Source organism: Gymnoscopelus braueri (genome assembly GCF_963280865.1).
Source record: "Gymnoscopelus braueri genome assembly, chromosome: 9".
NCBI lineage: Eukaryota > Metazoa > Chordata > Actinopteri > Myctophiformes > Myctophidae > Gymnoscopelus > Gymnoscopelus braueri.
In genome coordinates, this window is record NC_137610.1 from 49,553,545 (window position 1) to 49,575,358 (window position 21,814).

The following is a 21,814-nucleotide window of genomic DNA, read 5'->3' on the forward strand; positions in this document are numbered from 1 at the left end:
GAGGTGTAGTTTTTTGACCATATAAGGAAGAGGGTTGGCAATGAAGCTCCACTCCTGAGTCAAAACTCCAGTTTTGACTTAACACCTCCCACTTGAGCTCCTGGTTTTCCAAAACCCAGAGAGGTCACACAAGTCCTCACACCCCTCTGGTCGTTCTTCAGATACTTTGCGTCTTTTTCTTCTCTTGAGTCTGATTCTTTTCTTGACCCTGGTTCTTTTCTTGACCTCAAGCTTCACTTCATAAGGGCCAAGCATATCCATGGTGGTGACTGGTGAAGTGGTGAAGGGTGCAGCTGGGCCTGTTTGCTGTAGAGGCAGGTCAGCCTTGATTTTTGACACCGCTTTTCTTCGTTCCTGCAAACCACACAGCCGTCAACCAGTTATTTGCCAGTCAGTACAGCTCGCTTGGGTGCTGTTGCCTCCCACTTTGATTGTTTTGGGGGCTGGTACTTACTCATCCTCCCACTTTGATTGTTTTGGGGTCTGGCACTTACGTGCTTGGCAGCTCGATAAACCCAGGTGATGACTCTGACCAGTTTGGACAGGCTCCTGAACCTTCTTACTTCCATAACATCTTTAACCCAGCAAGTGGGCTTCCTTCTTGGAAGAAGAATTGGGTTTAACTGCGGACTCAGTCTCGCTGGAGCTCTTGTTGCAGCTGAGAATGCCTTCCTTTGGAGTTTGTTTACTCTCTCCCTGGCATGGGCTGCAACCTCTCCAGCTGAGTTTATAGGCCACTCCTCCACTGGCAACTTCAGGAACTGTGGTCCATTTTTCCATGTGGAATTCTCCTTCAAACCTTCAGGATAACATTTTTTTATGGTGTCAGCTAGGTTATTGGTCTGAGCCACATCCTCCTTCTGAAGCCGGGCTGCTTCGCTTGGACTCGTGAATTCTTGATAGATTATAGATGAGGTCCTCATGGAGCGAGCAAAGTGTGTTCTGGACTTGTATGCTGCCACCTCCACTTCTTCTAGCAAGTCGGGATGTGCTCCTCCCACTGTCTTCCCCAATGGACTTTCCCACAAAACGAGATATCCAATGACCTTTACCCTCTGAGGAGCGAGTCTTCCCTCTCGGTGGCTAATGAGAAGCTCAACCTCTTCTGGCCTTTCCAATTCTTCAAGCTTGACCTCTGGGAAGAATGTTTGCAACTTCTCAGGTCCAATAACTTGATGAACTTTGGCCATTTCATCCACGCCATAGCAGACCAGTTCATGGGCTCTCTCTGTTCCTTTAGGAGTCTTGACTCTGACTTTGAGGAGATATCTTTGGGTTTTTACTTAATGTGCAATAACAAAGATGCAGAACGCTCTGCGTTGCCACTTACTTGGCTGCGTTCAGTTGTGATTCTGTCGTCGCACATTTCTCACCCACTTCAGTAGGTTTCATGGAGCTTGTCTATTTTGGTCCTGTCCTCCCACCACTGTGACTGGAGGCAGTGTTGCCAGATTGTGCGAGAGAAATAAGGAACTAGGTCAATGAAAACAAGCCCAAAAGAAGCGACTGTTAGGCCACACAAGCATTGGATATTTATAAATAGCCGATCTACAAGCTCACAACACGTCACAATGCGACGTGTTGATATTTAAAAATAGCCGATCTACAAGCTCGTAGCTTGAAGATCTGCTATATTTTTTTAAAATCACACCCTGTGTGAAGTGGGCGGTGTCTTGCTAGCTAATCACAATACTGAACGGAGTCAACCAATCATGTACAAAAAATAAATACATTTATTGAAACACTCTTTATGATGGACGAAACCATAACTTTAAAAAAAACCATTTATGTTTTTTTTTAAAGTTATGGTTTCTTATATAGGGCTATGCACATGTGTCATGTGACACTGGCCAATCACAGTCCTGAATAGACTGTGATTGGCCAATCACGGTGCAGGGTTAGGCGGGGTACTTTTTGGCCAATCACAGCGCAGGATAATTGTACAAATATCCAAACCTCACTTATAGGGGCGGTTTCACCGCCCAAAAATCTTGAAAAAAATCACTGGTAGGCTATGGGGGTCCCTGGCACAAAATATTTTCAGATGGGGTCCTCGGTCAATTACATATTCATCTAGTGGGGGTCCTTGACATGAAAATGTTTGCGAACCACTGGTTTAAACGACATTTAGTAAGGAAGAAAAAAAAAACGCAACCAGCAACTACCAATATTTACAAGCAACTTTACAGAAAAACTTGTAATAAGCAGACGTGGCAACCCTTATCTGGATATAATAGAGTCAAGGCCTCTGTGTGAAATTATTTAATAACCACAGTAGTCATGTAATACGAGTAAACAGGTTAGGTTTAGGCATATAGTTTCTGTGAGGTTAAGGTTAGTGTTAGGCATAGTGTTTTTGAGGTTAGGGTTTAGGCACCACCTTGGAGACACACCAAAGAAAGAGGGAGTCCCATCATGGTTTGAGGTTTTTAGGTGTATTCTGTGTGCCTTGCATGTGTTTGGCTTTCCTCACCCTCTTGTTACCTACCATACCACACCCCCTTGTTAAACAGCACACCACACCCCCTTGTTAAACAGCACACCACACCCCCTTGTTAACCAGCACACCACACAACCTTGTTAACCAGCACACCACACCCCCTCGTTAACCAGCACACCTGAGTGTTGTTTCAGTGTCATTGCTTTGATTGGGTGTTTTTGTACACTCAGTTGGTGCTGAATCCTGATGGTACAACAGAGGTAGCCTACAGTACAACTTGTCTTTTATGGTTCATGGCGTTTTTGAAGGTACTTTGTAACTGTAAACTTTAGCCCACTTGTGAGAAAGTAGGCTTTGTTTATTTGTTGTTGTTTATTTTGCCTTTTGGGAGATCTTCTGGGCTTTTAACTTTTTTATTTTTTGTGTGTGTGTGTTTCAATAAACTCCTCTGTACCTGAGCTTCCACCCTTTTGTGTTTTGAGGGTTCCCAACCCCTGACATGCAGATTTCCAGTGTGTTAAGTCCTTCATACAGTCCTTTGTACTTTGTCGTGCATCAAATAGCAAAAATAGAAGATCTACATGCTCACAACGATTCGCATTGCATGACGTGTATTTTTTTAAGTTTATGAAAGTCTTATGATAAAATGTGCATGTGTGTGAAATTGTTGATTGTGTGTGCACATTTAGTTGCTAGTAGTGTATCTTCTAATGACATTAAAATGATCTCCACACAGCTGTTCAGTCACCTTCCTTCCCCTCCTCCTCACCACCTCCTTCCCCCTTCTTCCTTCTCCTCCTCCTCACCACCTCCTGTGGCCGAGAAGATGGCTGGCCTGCTGGAGGCATCGTCCTCCACCATGTCGTCATCACCTCCTGCAATCAGGGAAAACAATCCCAAGGAGGTTCCAAGAGAAGGTGTGTACAGTATCTTGATATGGTTGTGAATTAAGTTCAATTCAAGGTATGTTCACACTGGGTGGCTTTCATGTAAAAAAAAAGGCTCTGTCTAGATAGATGTATAACGCTTTTTCTGTCTGTGTTCCTCCTGGCTGGGTACCACCTCTCTCTCAGCATGCACTGCTGCTGGCTTTTTGATTTCTCAAAACTGAAAAATGAAACTATTCACTCGATCTGCTCAGCCAGAGAAAGCACTCTGATCAGCGCCTTCTAAAAGTGGCCGTTATGCATTCAACTTTACGTCATTTCTCATATTGCTTCATGTAATAAATATGAACATGAATCCAAAATCACTGATAGAGCTGTCAAACAATACAACTGTATGGACTCTATGAAAGTTTAATCTGCAACATCATTTTATACAATATTTAGTGGGGGTCCCTGCTTCATCTCTCTCAGCTAGGGGGAAAAAGTGTAAAACGTTGAAGACCCCTGCTTTAGTGTCTGTCTTCTAATGACATTAAAATGATCTCCTCACAGCTGCTCAGTCACCTTCCTCCTTCATCTCCTCACCACCTCCCTCCTCCCCCTCCTCACCACCTCCTTCCCCCTCCTCCTCACCGCCTCCCCCCTCCTCCTCACCGCCTCCTTCCCCCTCCTCCTTCTCCTCACCACCTCCTTCCCCCTCTTCCTCCCCACCTCCTTCCTCCTCCTCACCACCTCCTTATCTCTCCTTCTCCTCCTCCTCACCACCTCCTTCCCCCTCACCACCTCCTTCTCTCTCCTCCTCCTCCTCCTCACCACCTCCTTCTCTCTCCTCCTCCTCCTCCTCACCACCTCCTTCTCTCTCCTTCTCCTCCTCCTCACCACCTCCTTCCCCCCCCTTCTACTCCTCCTCCTCCTCTTCACCACCTCCTGTGGGCGAAAAGATGGCTGGCTGGCTGGAATCATCGTCCTCCACCATGTCATCATCACCACCTGCAGTCGGGGAAAACAACCCCAAGGAGGTTCCAAGAGAAGGTGTGTACAGTATCTTGATATGGTTGTTAATTAAGTTTAATTCAGGGTAGGGCTTTCACGACAAGAGATCTTTACTGGTCGACTAATTTGACCCAGTGGTAGTCGTAGTTATTTTTTTTTGCCAGTTGTTTTAATGCCATTACTATTATTATTATTATTATTATCCTTCTGCCTTTTTATTTTTATGCCGTTTTAAGGGAAGCGCTTCTGGCACAGCGGTACAGCAGCACAGCAGCGTTTCCAAGGATCCTCAAAAGGGGGTTATTGCCCAATAATAGGCTATTATCCTCTTGATAAAAATAAAGGCAGGAGGATAATAATAATAGTAATGGGCCATTACTATGGCATTAAAACAATGGAAAAAACAAAAATACTTTTTAAAATCTTTTTTCAACTATTCGACTAGTACCAACAAGGTCGACTAGTGGTTATACTAGTTGACTAGTCGATTTGTTGTTTTACCCCTGCTGGTGTCAGAAAGATTTTTTCTCCATTCAAGTGGGTGGGTTTTTGACGAACTTTAGACTGGATGATTTGATTGACAAGCTACCCAACCAATAGCATTCATTCCCAGCCCCCGCTCTTGATTGACAAGCTACCCAACCAATAGCATTCATTTCCAGTTGCCCAGGATATGACGCGATACAGAAAGATGGCGGATTTGAAATAGTTGAAAAATAGGCTTCATTTAGGGTCTGTAGAAACCAATGGCGTCACTCTGTCCATTCTTTTTTACGGTCTATGGTCTAGATATATAACTCTTTTTCTGCTGAAAATGAACCCTGTCTGTGTTTCTCCTCGCTGGCTGCCACCTCTTTCCCAGCATGCACTGCTTGCAGCTGGCTTTTTGATTTCTCAAAACTGAAACTATTCACTCTGCTCAACCAGAGAAAGCACTCGCGCTATGAGAAATGACTTTTCGTCATTTCTCATATTGCTTAATGTAAAAAGGCAGTGCCTGTTAATTTTTCCATTTCTTTTGTGGTGCAAATGTGAACCCTATACCCTTAAATGACAAAACGGAATCCATATATTCACTGGTGATTGTGCATTTATACTAGTCCGCACTCGCATCGCATTGATAGCGTAGACATTATGTTAACTCAGTAACTCAGATGTAACTGTCCAGTGTTTCTCCAGTGTTTCTAAGTGTTTATTTTAGCGTTATTATTCTTATCTTTCTATTCTTGTACTTCATACTCAGAGATGTCAGACCGCTGCCTCGACGGACAAGAGACAGCTTCATCCTCGGCCTCCCCGACACCTCCCCCCGCCAAGAGGAAGGCCCGGCCACCAAAGCCACCACCGCCCTGCGTCTCGTCGACGTCTTCATCCTCCTCAGCCCCCATCAGATGCACCATCCACCGGAGGAAAACGACCGAGGAGAAGGACAGGGAGGTCCTTCGGCAGGTCGCCCCGTACAACCCTAGCGGCCAAATGAAGCCCGGTGACCCCTGCAACGAGTGCGGCCTTGCCAGGAGGGCTGAGCAGGGCCACGCCTACTACAAGGGCCGGTTCTTCTGCGCCAATACAGACGGCCCACGTGGTTGGACGCGGCAGCGGTGGCTGGAGGAACAGGAGGCACCGGCGGGGGACGATGCTACGGTACCCAGGACCACCGCCTGGGAGAAGGAAAAGAAGCGAAAAGAGAGAGAGAGCAGCGGCAGAAAAATAAAACCTAGAAAAGCGGTAATATGCCAGCTGTGCGGCCAGCCGAAGCTGAAGGACTTTGGACACAGCCAATACAGCTCGGAGCACTTCTGTGCGATGTACTCGAACAAGTCAGTGGAGCGGTGGCTGGCTGAAAAAAGAGTAATTAAGAGCCTCTTTCCCACCCCTCTTTTGTGGGCTTGATTTGCACGTTAGAGTAGTTCACCCACAAAAAAACATCATATTTTCAATCAATTACACCCCATGAAGCCTTGAATTCACGGAGATTTTTTAGTTTTTGTCCCATTCTAAGCCAATAATTTGATGACCAGCGGAGACTCAATTAAGTCTAACAGTAGGAGACTCAATTGAGTCTCCTACTGACCAGCCACCGGTCATCAAATTATTGGCTTAGGAATGCTACAAAAACTGAAAACTGAAACTATTCACTCTGCTCAGCGCCTTCTAAAAGTGGCCGCTATGCATTCAACTTTTCGTCATTTCTCATATTGCTTAATGTAAAAAAGCAGTGCCTATGTATTTCTTTTGTGGTGCAAATGTGAACATATACCCTTAAATGACTAAACAAAATCCATATATTCACTGGTGATAGATTGTGCATTTATACTTGCTAGTCCGCATTGATAGCATATACATCATGCTAACTCAGTCAGAACAAAGTGCAGATGTCCAGTGTTTCGAAGTATTTATTTTAGCGTTATTATTCTTATCTTTCTATTCTTGTACTTCATACTCAGAGATGTCAGACCGATGCCTCGACGGACAAGAGACTCCTTCATCCTCGGTCTCCCCGACCCCTCCCCCTGGTGAAAGCCCTAATTCAGGGTATATGTTCACACTGGGTGCCTCTATGAAAAAAAAGGTTCTGTCTACTCTAGATCAAGGGCCCAGCATCCGGCTTTGAAATTGAGTCTATATAGGAAGTGACAGTTCATAGGAATGGCCTGTAGTTTCGCTGTTTTACCCCTGCTGGTGTCAGAAAGATTTTTTCTCCATTGAAGTGGGTGGGTTTTTGACGAACTTTAGACTTGATTTTATTTCCTTAATAAACATTGTCATAAATACTATATGCTTCCAGTCGCTAGTTTAAAGTATTCTTTCAAATCACCATGATATGCGTTTTGGAAAATTATGGTCCCATTTATTTTTAAATTGATGATAAAGTAGGGTATTCTCTAGGAGGAGCAGGATGATTTGATTGACAAGCTACCCAACCAATAGCATTCATTCCCCGCCCCCGCTCTTGATTGACAAGCTACCCAACCAATAGCATGAATTTCCGGTTGCCCAGGATATGACGCGATATAGAAAGATGGCGGATTTGAAATAGTGGAAAAATAGGCTTCATTTACGGTCTGTAGAAACCAATGGCGTCACTCTGTCCATTCTTTTTTATGGTCTAGATATATAACACTTTTTCTGCTGAAAATGAATCCTGTCTGTGTTTCTCCTCGCTGGCTGCCACCTCTCTCCCAGCATGCACTGCTTGCTGCTGGCTTTTTGATTTCTCAAAACTGAAACTATTCACTCTGCTCAACCAGAGAAAGCACTCTGATCAGCGCCTTCTAAAAGTGGCCGCTATGCACTCAACTTTTCGTCATTTCTCATATTGCTTAATGTAAAAAGGCATTGCCTGTTTATTTCTCTATTTCTTTTGTGGTGCAAATGTGAACCCTATACCCTTAAATGACAAAACGGAATCCATATATTCACTGGGGATTGTGCATTTATACTTACTAGTCCGCACTCGCATCACATTGATAGCGTAGACATTATGTTAACTCAGTAACTCAGATGTAACTCAGATGTCCAGTGTTTCTCCAGTGTTTCTAAGTGTTTATTTTAGCGTTATTATTCTTATCTTTCTATTCTTGTACTTCATACTCATGTCAGACCGCTGCCTCGACGGACAAGAGACACCTTCATCCTCGGCCTCCCCGATACCTCCCCCCGCCAAGAGGAAGGCCCGGCCACCAAAGCCACCACCGCCCTGCGTCTCGTCGACGTCTTCATCCTCCTCAGCCCCCACCAGATGCACCATCCACCGGAGGAAAACGACCGAGGTGAAGGACAGGGAGGTCCTTCGGCAGGTCGACCCGTACAACCCTAGCGGCCAAATGAAGCCCGGTGACCCCTGCAACGAGTGCGGCCTTGCCAGGAGGGCTGAGCAGGGCCATGCCTACTACAAGGGCCGGTTCTTCTGCGCCAATACAGACGGCCCACGTGGTTGGACGCGGCAGCGGTGGCTGGAGGAACAGGAGGCACCGGCGGGGGACGATGCTACGGTACCCAGGACCACCGCCTGGGAGAAGGAAAAGAAGCGAAAAGAGGGAGAGAGCAGCGACAGAAAAATAAAACGTAGAAAAGCGGTAATATGCCAGCTGTGCGGCCAGCCGAAGCTGAAGGACTTTGGACACAGCCAATACAGCTCAGAGCACTTCTGTGCGATGTACTCGAACAAGTCAGTGGAGCGGTGGCTGGCTGAAAAAAAAGTAATTAAGAGCCTCTTTCCCACCCCTCTTTTGTGGGCTTGATTTGCACGTTAGAGTAGTTCACCCACAAAAAAACATCTTATTTTCTATCAATTACACACCCCATGAAGCCTTGAATTCATGGAGATTTTTAAGTTTTTGTCCCATTCTAAGCCAACAATTTGATGACTCAATTAACAGTAGGAGACTCACTTTGTCATTGGCATTTTCTGCTTCAAGGATTGCCATTTCGAGTTCACTTTTCCCATACCTCGACCACAGGTTTGTTTGAACAATGTCTTTTATCACTGCTCTCTTTGCCTCAGCTTCTATTGCAGATCTTTCAATGTCGGCCTCTTGCTGTCCATCAAGAACTCCTGCCGCATCCTCCACCTTAATTTCAGCCTCCAATCCAATCCTATAATCATCATTGGCATCGAGCATCTTTCTTAAATGGTTTGAAAATGTAGTGAACTCCTCCTTCAACTCCACTTGAAGCATGCTGCTTGCTCCTCTTAAAATCAAGTTGGCTTGTCTGGTGAAGCTGCATTTTGCAGTGGTCCTCTCCTTCTTGAGCTCCTTGACCGTCTTCCCCAGGACTTCTTCCGCCATCTTGATTCCCTCCGCGTCAACAGCTTATCTCTGGAACTGAAGCCGTTTATCTTCAGGTCTCTCGCATTGGTTTTCAACTGTCAAGTCCCTTCTTAGTTTTGCTCCAAAGGACACAAGGACGCAACTCAGTGTTCCAAACTCAATCAACTTTTTATTTTTCCGCTGTCTTTCACATTGGTTGGCTTCTTTTGTTGAATTGGTCCGGTCAGTTAGTAGTTAGGTTGAAAACCTTTAACACAGAGAAACAATAAAGGTTAGCAACATTGCCATTTTACAACATAGCATTTCTTTAAACAACTTCGTGTTTACAAACAATAAAGTTTCAAACCAATTAAAGTTTTAAAACAAAGTTTTAAACAACTAAAGTTTTAAATAATTAAAGTTTTAAACAATTAAAGTTTCAAACAATTAAAGTTTTAAAACAATAAATGTTTTAAACCAATAAATGTCCAAAACAATAAACGTTCCAAACAATAAATGTTTTAAAACAATAAATGTTTTAAAACAATAAATGTCTAAAAACAATAAATGTTCCAAACAATTAAAGCCCTTAGAGTAGACCAAACAATAAGTGTCTTTAAACAATTATATAAATAACAATAAAGACACAAAAATAGCTGATCCACAAGCTTGTAGATCGGCTCTTTTTCACTTGGCATTTTAAACCTTTTTTAACATGGCAAATCCATGAGTTCTACATTTTAGTAGTTTTAAATAAAATAAACTGCATTTTAGCTTTGTAACTTTGTATTCTTTTGCATTTTATACTTTTTACTTTTCAAACAAAACGAGGTCAATGCTGCAATGCTCAACCATTTCTGTAATGCGTTCCTTAATTTAGCAGTTAAACATGTCACATTAAGCCACATTACAAACATATTAAACAGCAACTCAAAACCAAAGTAAAATAAAACATTCTACCGACCATTGGCGTCTTTGGGCTTAACTCTCTGGTTGGAAACTTGAAGTGTCTTCTCTCCTTTCTGGAGTCTCCTTCTCCCTGGAATTGGTTTGTTTGAGTGAGCACCCCTGTTCCTTTTCAGGTGGTCCCAATCTGTTGACGAGCAGCCATTTTGCTACTGCCCTCTGGGAATTGTAGTGCTGTTTGACAAGAGGTGTAGTTTTTTGACCATATAAGGAAGAGGGTTGGCAATGAAGCTCCACTCCTGAGTCAAAACTCCAGTTTTGACTTAACACCTCCCACTTGAGCTCCTGGTTTTCCAAAACCCAGAGAGGTCACACAAGTCCTCACACCCCTCTGGTCGTTCTTCAGATACTTTGCGTCTTTTTCTTCTCTTGAGTCTGATTCTTTTCTTGACCCTGGTTCTTTTCTTGACCTCAAGCTTCACTTCATAAGGGCCAAGCATATCCATGGTGGTGACTGGTGAAGTGGTGAAGGGTGCAGCTGGGCCTGTTTGCTGTAGAGGCAGGTCAGCCTTGATTTTTGACACCGCTTTTCTTCGTTCCTGCAAACCACACAGCCGTCAACCAGTTATTTGCCAGTCAGTACAGCTCGCTTGGGTGCTGTTGCCTCCCACTTTGATTGTTTTGGGGGCTGGTACTTACTCATCCTCCCACTTTGATTGTTTTGGGGTCTGGCACTTACGTGCTTGGCAGCTCGATAAACCCAGGTGATGACTCTGACCAGTTTGGACAGGCTCCTGAACCTTCTTACTTCCATAACATCTTTAACCCAGCAAGTGGGCTTCCTTCTTGGAAGAAGAATTGGGTTTAACTGCGGACTCAGTCTCGCTGGAGCTCTTGTTGCAGCTGAGAATGCCTTCCTTTGGAGTTTGTTTACTCTCTCCCTGGCATGGGCTGCAACCTCTCCAGCTGAGTTTATAGGCCACTCCTCCACTGGCAACTTCAGGAACTGTGGTCCATTTTTCCATGTGGAATTCTCCTTCAAACCTTCAGGATAATATTTTTTTATGGTGTCAGCTAGGTTATTGGTCTGAGCCACATCCTCCTTCTGAAGCCGGGCTGCTTCGCTTGGACTCGTGAATTCTTGATAGATTATAGATGAGGTCCTCATGGAGCGAGCAAAGTGTGTTCTGGACTTGTATGCTGCCACCTCCACTTCTTCTAGCAAGTCGGGATGTGCTCCTCCCACTGTCTTCCCCAATGGACTTTCCCACAAAACGAGATATCCAATGACCTTTACCCTCTGAGGAGCGAGTCTTCCCTCTCGGTGGCTAATGAGAAGCTCAACCTCTTCTGGCCTTTCCAATTCTTCAAGCTTGACCTCTGGGAAGAATGTTTGCAACTTCTCAGGTCCAATAACTTGATGAACTTTGGCCATTTCATCCACGCCATAGCAGACCAGTTCATGGGCTCTCTCTGTTCCTTTAGGAGTCTTGACTCTGACTTTGAGGAGATATCTTTGGGTTTTTACTTAATGTGCAATAACAAAGATGCAGAACGCTCTGCGTTGCCACTTACTTGGCTGCGTTCAGTTGTGATTCTGTCGTCGCACATTTCTCACCCACTTCAGTAGGTTTCATGGAGCTTGTCTATTTTGGTCCTGTCCTCCCACCACTGTGACTGGAGGCAGTGTTGCCAGATTGTGCGAGAGAAATAAGGAACTAGGTCAATGAAAACAAGCCCAAAAGAAGCGACTGTTAGGCCACACAAGCATTGGATATTTATAAATAGCCGATCTACAAGCTCACAACACGTCACAATGCGACGTGTTGATATTTAAAAATAGCCGATCTACAAGCTCGTAGCTTGAAGATCTGCTATATTTTTTTAAAATCACACCCTGTGTGAAGTGGGCGGTGTCTTGCTAGCTAATCACAATACTGAACGGAGTCAACCAATCATGTACAAAAAATAAATACATTTATTGAAACACTCTTTATGATGGACGAAACCATAACTTAAAAAAAAACCATTAATGGTTTTTTTTAAAGTTATGGTTTCTTATATAGGGCTATGCACATGTGTCATGTGACACTGGCCAATCACAGTCCTGAATAGACTGTGATTGGCCAATCACGGTGCAGGGTTAGGCGGGGTACTTTTTGGCCAATCACAGCGCAGGATAATTGTACAAATATCCAAACCCCACTTATAGGGGCGGTTTCACCGCCCAAAAATCTTGAAAAAAATCACTGGTAGGCTATGGGGGTCCCTGGCACAAAATATTTTCAGATGGGGTCCTCGGTCAATTACATATTCATCTAGTGGGGGTCCTTGACATGAAAATGTTTGCGAACCACTGGTTTAAACGACATTTAGTAAGGAAGAAAAAAAAACCGCAACCAGCAACTACCAATATTTACAAGCAACTTTACAGAAAAACTTGTAATAAGCAGACGTGGCAACCCTTATCTGGATATAATAGAGTCAAGGCCTCTGTGTGAAATTATTTAATAACCACAGTAGTCATGTAATACGAGTAAACAGGTTAGGTTTAGGCATATAGTTTCTGTGAGGTTAAGGTTAGTGTTAGGCATAGTGTTTTTGAGGTTAGGGTTTAGGCACCACCTTGGAGACACACCAAAGAAAGAGGGAGTCCCATCATGGTTTGAGGTTTTTAGGTGTATTCTGTGTGCCTTGCATGTGTTTGGCTTTCCTCACCCTCTTGTTACCTACCATACCACACCCCCTTGTTAAACAGCACACCACACCCCCTTGTTAAACAGCACACCACACCCCCTTGTTAACCAGCACACCACACAACCTTGTTAACCAGCACACCACACCCCCTCGTTAACCAGCACACCTGAGTGTTGTTTCAGTGTCATTGCTTTGATTGGGTGTTTTTGTACACTCAGTTGGTGCTGAATCCTGATGGTACAACAGAGGTAGCCTACAGTACAACTTGTCTTTTATGGTTCATGGCGTTTTTGAAGGTACTTTGTAACTGTAAACTTTAGCCCACTTGTGAGAAAGTAGGCTTTGTTTATTTGTTGTTGTTTTTTTTGCCTTTTGGGAGATCTTCTGGGCTTTTAACTTTTTTATTTTTTGTGTGTGTGTGTTTCAATAAACTCCTCTGTACCTGAGCTTCCACCCTTTTGTGTTTTGAGGGTTCCCAACCCCTGACATGCAGATTTCCAGTGTGTTAAGTCCTTCATACAGTCCTTTGTACTTTGTCGTGCATCAAATAGCAAAAATAGAAGATCTACATGCTCACAACGATTCGCATTGCATGACGTGTATTTTTTTAAGTTTATGAAAGTCTTATGATAAAATGTGCATGTGTGTGAAATTGTTGATTGTGTGTGCACATTTAGTTGCTAGTAGTGTATCTTCTAATGACATTAAAATGATCTCCACACAGCTGTTCAGTCACCTTCCTTCCCCTCCTCCTCACCACCTCCTTCCCCCTTCTTCCTTCTCCTCCTCCTCACCACCTCCTGTGGCCGAGAAGATGGCTGGCCTGCTGGAGGCATCGTCCTCCACCATGTCGTCATCACCTCCTGCAATCAGGGAAAACAATCCCAAGGAGGTTCCAAGAGAAGGTGTGTACAGTATCTTGATATGGTTGTGAATTAAGTTCAATTCAAGGTATGTTCACACTGGGTGGCTTTCATGTAAAAAAAAAGGCTCTGTCTAGATAGATGTATAACGCTTTTTCTGTCTGTGTTCCTCCTGGCTGGGTACCACCTCTCTCTCAGCATGCACTGCTGCTGGCTTTTTGATTTCTCAAAACTGAAAAATGAAACTATTCACTCGATCTGCTCAGCCAGAGAAAGCACTCTGATCAGCGCCTTCTAAAAGTGGCCGTTATGCATTCAACTTTACGTCATTTCTCATATTGCTTCATGTAATAAATATGAACATGAATCCAAAATCACTGATAGAACTGTCAAACAATACAACTGTATGGACTCTATGAAAGTTTAATCTGCAACATCATTTTATACAATATTTAGTGGGGGTCCCTGCTTCATCTCTCTCAGCTAGGGGGAAAAAGTGTAAAACGTTGAAGACCCCTGCTTTAGTGTCTGTCTTCTAATGACATTAAAATGATCTCCTCACAGCTGCTCAGTCACCTTCCTCCTTCATCTCCTCACCACCTCCCTCCTCCCCCTCCTCACCACCTCCCTCCTCCCCCTCCTCACCACCTCCTTCCCCCTCCTCCTCACCGCCTCCCCCCTCCTCCTCACCGCCTCCTTCCCCCTCCTCCTTCTCCTCACCACCTCCTTCCCCCTCTTCCTCCCCACCTCCTTCCTCCTCCTCCTCCTCACCACCTCCTTATCTCTCCTTCTCCTCCTCCTCACCACCTCCTCCCCCCTCACCACCTCCTTCTCTCTCCTCCTCCTCCTCCTCACCACCTCCTTCTCTCTCCTTCTCCTCCTCCTCACCACCTCCTTCCCCCCCCTTCTACTCCTCCTCCTCCTCTTCACCACCTCCTGTGGGCGAAAAGATGGCTGGCTGGCTGGAATCATCGTCCTCCACCATGTCATCATCACCACCTGCAGTCGGGGAAAACAACCCCAAGGAGGTTCCAAGAGAAGGTGTGTACAGTATCTTGATATGGTTGTTAATTAAGTTTAATTCAGGGTAGGGCTTTCACGACAAGAGATCTTTACTGGTCGACTAATTTGACCCAGTGGTAGTCGTAGTTATTTTTTTTTGCCAGTTGTTTTAATGCCATTACTATTATTATTATTATTATCCTCCTGCCTTTTTATTTTTATGCCGTTTTAAGGGAAGCGCTTCTGGCACAGCGGTACAGCAGCACAGCAGCGTTTCCAAGGATCCTCAAAAGGGGGTTATTGCCCAATAATAGGCTATTATCCTCTTGATAAAAATAAAGGCAGGAGGATAATAATAATAGTAATGGGCCATTACTATGGCATTAAAACAATGGAAAAAACAAAAATACTTTTTAAAATCTTTTTTCAACTATTCGACTAGTACCAACAAGGTCGACTAGTGGTTATACTAGTTGACTAGTCGATTTGTTGTTTTACCCCTGCTGGTGTCAGAAAGATTTTTTCTCCATTCAAGTGGGTGGGTTTTTGACGAACTTTAGACTGGATGATTTGATTGACAAGCTACCCAACCAATAGCATTCATTCCCAGCCCCCGCTCTTGATTGACAAGCTACCCAACCAATAGCATTCATTTCCAGTTGCCCAGGATATGACGCGATACAGAAAGATGGCGGATTTGAAATAGTTGAAAAATAGGCTTCATTTAGGGTCTGTAGAAACCAATGGCGTCACTCTGTCCATTCTTTTTTACGGTCTATGGTCTAGATATATAACTCTTTTTCTGCTGAAAATGAACCCTGTCTGTGTTTCTCCTCGCTGGCTGCCACCTCTTTCCCAGCATGCACTGCTTGCAGCTGGCTTTTTGATTTCTCAAAACTGAAACTATTCACTCTGCTCAACCAGAGAAAGCACTCGCGCTATGAGAAATGACTTTTCGTCATTTCTCATATTGCTTAATGTAAAAAGGCAGTGCCTGTTAATTTTTCCATTTCTTTTGTGGTGCAAATGTGAACCCTATACCCTTAAATGACAAAACGGAATCCATATATTCACTGGTGATTGTGCATTTATACTAGTCCGCACTCGCATCGCATTGATAGCGTAGACATTATGTTAACTCAGTAACTCAGATGTAACTGTCCAGTGTTTCTCCAGTGTTTCTAAGTGTTTATTTTAGCGTTATTATTCTTATCTTTCTATTCTTGTACTTCATACTCAGAGATGTCAGACCGCTGCCTCGACGGACAAGAGACACCTTCATCCTCGGCCTCCCCGACACCTCCCCCTGCCAAGAGGAAGGCCCGGCCACCAAAGCCACCTCCGTCCTGCGTCTCGTCGACGTCTTCATCCTCCTCAGCCCCCAGCAGATGCACCATCCACCGGAGGAAAACGACCGAGGTGAAGGACAGGGAGGTCCTTCGGCAGGTCGCCCCGTACAACCCTAGCGGCCAAATGAAGCCCGGTGACCCCTGCAACGAGTGCGGCCTTGCCAGGAGGGCTGAGCAGGGCCACGCCTACTACAAGGGCCGGTTCTTCTGCGCCAATACAGACGGCCCGCGTGGTTGGACGCGTCAGCGGTGGCTGGAGGAACAGGAGGCACCGGCGGGGGACGATGCTACGTCGGTACACAGAACCACCGCCTGGGAGAAGGAAAAGAAGCGAAAAGAGGGAGAGAGCAGCGGCAGAAAAATAAAACCTAGAAAAGCGGTAATATGCCAGCTGTGCGGCCAGCCGAAGCTGAAGGACTTTGGACACAGCCAATACAGCTCGGAGCACTTCTGTGCGATGTACTCGAACAAGTCAGTGGAGCGGTGGCTGGCTGAAAAAAGAGTAATTAAGAGCCTCTTTCCCACCCCTCTTTTGTGGGCTTGATTTGCACGTTAGAGTAGTTCACCCACAAAAAAACATCATATTTTCAATCAATTACACCCCATGAAGCCTTGAATTCATGGAGATTTTTTAGTTTTTGTCCCATTCTAAGCCAATAATTTGATGACCAGCGGAGACTCAATTAAGTCTAACAGTAGGAGACTCAATTGAGTCTCCTACTGACCAGCCACCGGTCATCAAATTATTGGCTTAGGAATGCGACAAAAACTGAAAACTGAAACTATTCACTCTGCTCAGCGCCTTCTAAAAGTGGCCGCTATGCATTCAACTTTTCGTCATTTCTCATATTGCTTAATGTAAAAAAGCAGTGCCTATGTATTTCTTTTGTGGTGCAAATGTGAACATATACCCTTAAATGACTAAACAAAATCCATATATTCACTGGTGATAGATTGTGCATTTATACTTGCTAGTCCGCATTGATAGCGTATACATCATGCTAACCCAGTCAGAACAAAGTGAAGATGTCCAGTGTTTCGAAGTATTTATTTTAGCGTTATTATTCTTATCTTTCTATTCTTGTACTTCATACTCAGAGATGTCAGACCGCTGCCTCGACGGACAAGAGACGCCTTCATCCTCGGTCTCCCCGACCCCTCCCCCTGGTGAAAGCCCTAATTCAGGGTATATGTTCACACTGGGTGCCTTTATGAAAAAAAAAGGTTCTGTCTAGATCAAGGGCCCAGCATCCGGCTTTGAAATTGAGTCTATATAGGAAGTGACAGTTCATAGGAATGGCCTGTAGTTTCGCTGTTTTACCCCTGCTGGTGTCAGAAAGATTTTTTCTCCATTGAAGTGGGTGGGTTTTTGACGAACTTTAGACTTGATTTTATTTCCTTAATAAACATTGTCATAAATACTATATGCTTCCAGTCGCTAGTTTAAAGTATTCTTTCAAATCACCATGATATGCGTTTTGGAAAATTATGGTCCCATTTATTTTAAAATTGATGATAAAGTAGGGTATTCTCTAGGAGGAGCAGGATGATTTGATTGACAAGCTACCCAACCAATAGCATTCATTCCCCGCCCCCGCTCTTGATTGACAAGCTACCCAACCAATAGCATGAATTTCCGGTTGCCCAGGATATGACGCGATATAGAAAGATGGCGGATTTGAAATAGTGGAAAAATAGGCTTCATTTACGGTCTGTAGAAACCAATGGCGTCACTCTGTCCATTCTTTTTTATGGTCTAGATATATAACACTTTTTCTGCTGAAAATGAATCCTGTCTGTGTTTCTCCTCGCTGGCTGCCACCTCTCTCCCAGCATGCACTGCTTGCTGCTGGCTTTTTGATTTCTGAAAACTGAAACTATTCACTCTGCTCAACCAGATAAAGCACTCTGATCAGCGCCTTCTAAAAGTGGCCGCTATGCACTCAACTTTTCGTAATTTCTCATATTGCTTAATGTAAAAAGGCATTGCCTGTTTATTTCTCTATTTCTTTTGTGGTGCAAATGTGAACCCTATACCCTTAAATGACAAAACGGAATCCATATATTCACTGGGGATTGTGCATTTATACTTACTAGTCCGCACTCGCATCACATTGATAGCGTAGACATTATGTTAACTCAGTAACTCAGATGTAACTCAGATGTCCAGTGTTTCTCCAGTGTTTCTAAGTGTTTATTTTAGCGTTATTATTCTTATCTTTCTATTCTTGTACTTCATACTCATGTCAGACCGCTGCCTCGACGGACAAGAGACACCTTCATCCTCGGCCTCCCCGACACCTCCCCCCGCCAAGAGGAAGGCCCGGCCACCAAAGCCACCACCGCCCTGCGTCTCGTCGACGTCTTCATCCTCCTCAGCCCCCACCAGATGCACCATCCACCGGAGGAAAACGACCGAGGTGAAGGACAGGGAGGTCCTTCGGCAGGTCGACCCGTACAACCCTAGCGGCCAGATGAAGCCTGGTGACCCCTGCAACGAGTGCGGCCTTGCCAGGAGGGCTGAGCAGGGCCACGCCTACTACAAGGGCCGGTTCTTCTGCGCCAATACAGACGGCCCACGTGGTTGGACGCGGCAGCGGTGGCTGGAGGAACAGGAGGCACCGGCGGGGGACAATGCTACGGTACCCAGGACCACCGCCTGGGAGAAGGAAAAGAAGCGAAAAGAGGGAGAGAGCAGCGACAGAAAAATAAAACGTAGAAAAGCGGTAATATGCCAGCTGTGCGGCCAGCCGAAGCTGAAGGACTTTGGACACAGCCAATACAGCTCAGAGCACTTCTGTGCGATGTACTCGAACAAGTCAGTGGAGCGGTGGCTGGCTGAAAAAAAAGTAATTAAGAGCCTCTTTCCCACCCCTCTTTTGTGGGCTTGCTTTGCACGTTAGAGTAGTTCACCCACAAAAAAACATATTTTTTCAATCAATTACACACCCCATGAAGCCTTGAATTCATGGAGATTTTTAAATTTTTGTCCCATTCTAAGCCAATAATTTGATGACCAGCGGAGACTCAATTGAGTCTAACAGTTGGAGACTCAATTGAGTCTCCTACTGACCAGCCACCTCGTCATCAAATTATTGGCTTAGGAGTGCTACAAAAACTGAAAACTGAAACTATTCACTCTGCTCAGCCAGAGAAAGCACTCTGATCAGCGCCTTCTAAAAGTGGCCGCTATGCACTCAACTTTTCGTCATTTCTCATATTGCTTAATGTAAAAAGGCAGTGCCTATGTATTTCTTTTGTGGCGCAAATGTGAACACCCTTAAATGACTAAACGAAATCCATGTATTCACTGGTGATAGGTTGTGCATTTATACTTGCTAGTCCGCATTGATAGCGTATACATCATGCTAACTCAGTCAGAACAAAGTGCAGATGTCCAGTGTTTCTAAGTATTTATTTAGCATTATTATTCTTATCTTTCTATCTTGTACTTCATACTCAGAGATGTCAGACCGCTGCCTCGACGGACAAGAGACGCCTTCATCCTCGGCCTCCCCGACACCTCCCACCGCCAAGAGGTGAAGAAGACCCCTGCAACGAGTGCGGCCTTGCCAAGAGGGCCGAGCAGGGCCACGCCTACTACAAGGGCCGGTTCTTCTGCGCCAATACAGACGGCCCGCGTGGTTGGACCCGGCAGCGGTGGCTGGAGGAACAGGAGGCACCAGCAGGGGACGATGCTACGGTACCCAGTACCACCGCCTGGAAGAGGAAAGAGGAAGAGAGCAGAGGCAGAACAATAAAACCTAGAAAAGCGTTTATGTGCCAGCTGTGCGGCCAGCCGAAGCAGAAGGACTTTGGACACAGCCAATACGGCTCAGAGCACTTCTGTGCGATGTACTCAAACAAGTCAGTGGAGCGGTGGCTGGCTGAAAAAAGAGTAATTAAGAACCTATTTTCCACTCCTCTTTTGTGGGCTTGATTTGTGCGTTGTAGTTCACCCAAAAAATATATCTTATTTTCAATCAATTACACACCCCATGAAGCTTTGAATTCATGGAGATTCTTTTGTTTTTGTCCCATTCTAAGCCAATAATTTGATGACTGGCGGTCGGTCACCGTGTCATCAAATTATTGGCTTAGGAATGCAACCAAAACTGAAACCATTCACTCTGCTCAGCCAGAGAAAGCACTCTGATCAGCGCCTTCTAAAAGTGGCCGCTATGCACTCAACTTTTCGTCATTTCTCATATTGCTTAATGTAAAAAGGCAGTGCCTATGTATTTCTTTTGTGGTGCAAATGTGAACATATACCCTTAAATGACAAAACGGAATCCATATATTCACTGGTGATAGATTGTGCATTTATACTTGCTAGTCCGCATTGATAGCTTATACATCATGCTAACTCAGTCAGAACAAAGTGCAGATGTCCAGTGTTTCTATTTATTTTAGCGTCATTATTCTCATCTTTCTATTCTTGTACTTCATACTCACAGACCGCTGCCTCGACGGACAAGAGACACCTTCATCCTTTCATTTCAACGATCGAGGAGAAGGACAGGGAGGTCCTTCGGCAGGTCGACCCGTCCAACCCTAGCGGCCGGATGAAGCCCGGTGACCCCAGCAACGAGTGCGGCCTTAAGAGCCTTTTTTCCACCCCTCTTTTGTGGGCTTGATTTGTGAGTTAAAGGTGTAGTTCACCAAAAAAAACCATCTTATTTTCAATCAATTACACACCCCATGAAGCCTTGAATTTATGGAGATTCTTTTGTTTTTGTCCCATTCTAAGCCAATAATTTGATGACCGGCGGAGACTCAATTGAGTCTAACAGTAGGAGACTCGATTGAGTCTCCTACTGACCAGCCACCGCAAAATCAAATCGTTAGGAATGCAACACAAACAAAAAGATCTCCATGAAATGAAGGCTTCATGGGGTGTGAAATTGTTGGAAAATGTGTCATTTTCTTGGGTGAACTACTCCTTTAATGAACGATAATACCTTTTAAAAAATCATTAAACTTTCAGTCATGACTCATGAGATTTTATTTTGCTTTATTCCATATGAAGGAGGTTGCCAACACAAGTGTATGGTAATAATACGTTATATTGTTTTCTGTTTGGGCCAGTGACTCACAGGTAACTTCATCCACTCCTATTCAAACTGTTGTGATGTAATGTAAATGAATAAGAATGAGCAAGAATTAATTGAGTGCAAATAACACAAGCTTCCCAAACAGCAGGTCACTGCAGGTAATCAAACCCTGTCTTGGTTTACCAGTGCCTTATACAGCACCTTTTCCACACATATGGAAGGCATACCTGCTCACATTAGACTGGGGGGGAAAAAGGAGATTTTCTGGGATATCAGCAAATGGCCTACCCTCAACCCCCCCCCACCTAATATAACCCTAGTTAACACGTTCAACCCTAGTTAACCCAATCCAGCATGCTCATTACACAGTAGCCCTCGTGTAGGCTACTGTGTAATGAGCATGCTGGATTTTAAAATAACGATGATTTGATCGGGACATCCCTACTAAAATTTGACACCTCCCTTTCCCTGAAAGGGAGGTGCAGTTGGCTGAACATTCTGGGTACGCAATGTTTCTGCCAGTCAGGACAGGACAGCGGCCCAGTGCTGAGGGAGGGGATTGGGGAGGTGTGTGTGTATGGGACAATGATTTTTATTTTAGGTATGGCAACAACATCGCTTCAGAGTCCGTTGCTCTAGTTGGCGGGTGGTATGTTTCGGCAGGCGTTTGATTCTCCCCACCCTACGTCTGGCATTGGAGGGTATACATACCCCCATTGTTGCTGCAGCTGCTGCAACACCTGACATTCCGCACAGAGTCAAACTAATTAAACTCAGCCGGGTTTGAATGTTGTTAATCACGATAAATCAGTGCATGGCGTGTGCCTATCTCTGAATAAAGCACTTTGAATTATATATATATTTTTAAA